Genomic DNA, 3,661 nt, shown 5'->3' with positions numbered 1-3,661 from the left:
TAGTAGAGATGGGGTTTCCCCATGTTGGCCAGGCTGGTCTTGAACTCCTGACCTCGTGATCCTCCTGCCTTGGCCTCCCAAAGTGCTGGGATTACAGGCAAGAGCCACGGCGTCCATCCACCTTCCTTCTTTATTGGTGTTCTTTGTGCTTTTTGGCTTATTTGTCATCCAAGATTAATATTTATCTAAATAATTATTTTCAAATAATATATCAAGAAATCAATATTTCAAGCACAAGCCTTCCAACTCACACAGGAAATTCTGTATATTTTCAGAACCATGCATCAAATGCACTCTGGCTTGAGATGTGGAGGAACACAGCTCCCATGTTACAACCCTCTCCTGGTGCATTCATTTACTTATTCACTGTGCATGGTGTGTGGGGCCCTGGCCTGTGCCCCTGTCAGAGGACACAGGGGAGTTTCTGAGAGCTGCTGGACACTGAGTGGACACCAAGCATCTGGGGAGTGCTGAGGCGAAGACTCGCCTCACCTGTCACCAGGAAAGCCAAGCATGCGTGGATTTAGTCTAGAAACTTCCTCCCAATTGTTCATTTAAAAATGTTCTCCATCCTTGAGGAATCTCATTTACCCAGCAATCCCATTACTGGGTATATACTCAAAGGATTATAAATCATTTCTACTATAAAGACACACGCAACTATAAAGACATACATGTTTATTGCAGAACTATTTACAATAGCATAGACCTGGAACCAACGCAAATGCCCATCAATAATAGACTGAATAAAGAAAATATGGCAAACGCACACCATGGAATACTATGCAGTCATAAAAAAGAATGAGATTATGTCCTTTGCAGGGACACGGATGAAGCTGTAAACCATCATCCCCAGCAAACTAACACAAGAACAGAAAACCAAACACTGCGTGTTTTCACTCATAAGTGGGAGTTGAATAATGAGAACACATGGACACAGGGAGGGGAACATCACACACCAGGACCTGTTGAAGGTGGGGAGGGCAAAGGGAGGGGGAGTATTAGGACAAATACCTGATGCATACAGGGCTTAAAAACTAGACGACGGGTTGATAGGTCCAGCAAACCACCATGGCACACATCTACAATGTAACAAACCTGCACGTTCAGCACGTTTCCCAGAACTGAAAATAAAACAAAATTTAAAAAACAAACAAAACAAAACAAAGTTCTTCTCCCCACACCTGAGAAGAGAGGCTTTGCTTTCCTCTTGGACCACGTTCAGAGAGATGACACCTTCTTTTGTGTTCGATGGGTTGAGATGGGTTTCTTCATTTGGACTTGGCTGATGGAAGCTTTGGCCGGTTTAAAGAAACGTGTCCTGTGCTGATTTGGCACAAAACTCACATCAGATCTTCTTTAAAAGATCCTGAAGTACATGTCCCGTGTTGCCGTCCCAGTGGATTGCACGTAACTGCACAATTAACAACATATTTTCACAGTCTCCACCTTGCAGAGGAGTAGAGTCTGCACTTTGTAGTTTCTTCTAGACGTTTTAAAAATAGAAAAACTTATTTGGAAGAAGATTTCCTATTAGAACAGCAAAGAAAACCCCAAGTCTCTGGGGAAGTATTTGAAGCCCAAGTTCTGTAATGATTTTCAAGTTCAAAGTTGGGCTGCTAATGAGATGCTCCAGCCTTGGGCTCCGCAGGTGGCTGCTACGATCTCATTAAAACGGAGGCACCTGTTTCTATGTTAAAGCGTTATCTGCCAGCCCCTCTCCACTTGGGGTGAGTCAATTAATATGGGCAGAGGTTTTTAAGACCACAATGACTCCAGTTATCAAGACCCTTCTCCAAACCAGACAGCAGGCCTGGGGGGAGGAGACAGACGCAGGGTGGGGTTGATGTAGGTAGCACCTCTGTCCTCACCCTGAGAATGCGGCTCCGTTTCAGGAGACTTGATAACAGTCTCACGAGAACACAAATACACACCACGTATCATAATTAGACTGCAATGGAAATGACGTTCAGCCCAGTGATTTCTCTGTCGCCTGGGGGCTGGGACGGTTACCAGAGAACATGAATTTTGGCCCAGAACTTGCCATCGCTGGCCATCCTGCATCCAGGTCCCTCACAGAAGAGCGTCACTTTGTGGAGTCTCAGACTGAAGACACCAGCGCCCTCCCCCATGGCTGGCTGTGCCCCGAAAGTTACCTTTGCAGGAGGCGTCTCTGTCAACCCCCTTACTCTCTGCTCTCTTGGCCTCAGACTGCAAACCCTCAAGAGTACAAGATTGATGGAAACTCCAGCTCCGTGGGCTCAGGTGGGTCTGGCACCGTGGTGCACACGTGGAAACTGAGGCTCAGAAGAGGTCCCTCTCTGCTTAAAGGTGTGCCTCATCCTCTTTCCCTTCCTCTAGAAATTATAAAATTCTGGTGATGGAATTGAAGACCTCCCAAGATTTAAGATCTTTCCCCAACCCTCTTCGCCGGCCTCAGCTGACCTCACCTTCCCACACTTGGGGGGCCACCATACACCATACACCGTGATGTGCAGATCCCATTTCTTCTTTCCCCAAATGCCCTCCCCTTTCTCTGATCAGGCCAACTGCTAGTGAACCCCCAGACCCAGCCTCGGACCCCTCCTTAGTCCACCAGGAGAAGCCAGTCTCTGTCTCTTCCCCGGAACCTCTGCCAGCGTGAGTGAGGACCTCTAGGGCACCCCAGCACCCACCGTGGTAACCACCTGCTTTGCACGGTGGCTCTGCCTCTGGATGCCCTCTCCACCCTTCCGGACCCAACTCGAGGGCCCTCTTCTACAAAGCTTTCCCCGTAACTGTGCCTTCCTCAGCTGGGGCTGCCATAGCCAAAGGCCACAGACTGGGCCTAATCAGCAGACAATTATTTTCTCCCAGCCCTGCCGGAGGGAGCTCTGTGATCAGGGCGTGGCAGGGTTGGGTCCTGGTGCAGCTCCACCTCCTAGTGTATTAGTTTATAGGCGTGTCCTCTCATGGAGGGGAGAGGGGGAATTCTTTATGTCTCTGTATAAAGACCTGAATCCCATTGCATAAGCCCCACTCTAATGACCTCTTCTAACCCCAACTGCCTCCCCAAAGCTCCACCTTCTCCCAAAGCTCCACCTCCTAATTACCATCACAGTGGGGACTGGGGCTTCAACACCTGGATTTGTGGGGCATAAACATTGTGGGGACCCTGGCGCCCTGGACGTTGCCATCTCTGGGTGGGTGGATGCTGTCCTCTCATGGGTTTCCCTGGCCCTTGAATCCTGCAGCCAGTCTTCCTGGACGCATGGCCTGATGTTACGAGTTGTTACAGGCAGGTTTATGGCCCATCCTTCCGGAAGTCACCCCAATCCCGAATGTCCCTAAACACCTCTCTTTTCTCTGACTTTTGTTTCCTGTTTTAATTAGAAACACAAATTAAGGTATTTGAGGGCTTACTACTTATTTTAAGGGCTTTAATGTTGTGTGACCAGTGACCTCAGGAGCTATGGGTGGCGAGGGGGGCACACAGCCCATTCCTGTCCCCAGCCGGGCCCTCGACCGGCTCCCCTGAAACATCCAGCTGGAAATGAGCCTGGTTTCTACTTGGGTGGAGGCAGGCATAAGTCCTGGCTTGAGCTGCAGGTAACTGTGTCTCGGGGAGTTGCCCTTCCTGAGCCCGGCTCATCCAGGCAGAAGCCACATTCATAGTGTACCA

This window comes from Mandrillus leucophaeus, unplaced genomic scaffold, assembly GCF_000951045.1.
Source record: "Mandrillus leucophaeus isolate KB7577 unplaced genomic scaffold, Mleu.le_1.0 Scaffold654, whole genome shotgun sequence".
Classification (NCBI taxonomy): Eukaryota; Metazoa; Chordata; class Mammalia; order Primates; family Cercopithecidae; genus Mandrillus; species Mandrillus leucophaeus.
This window is presented reverse-complemented; position numbering follows the sequence as displayed.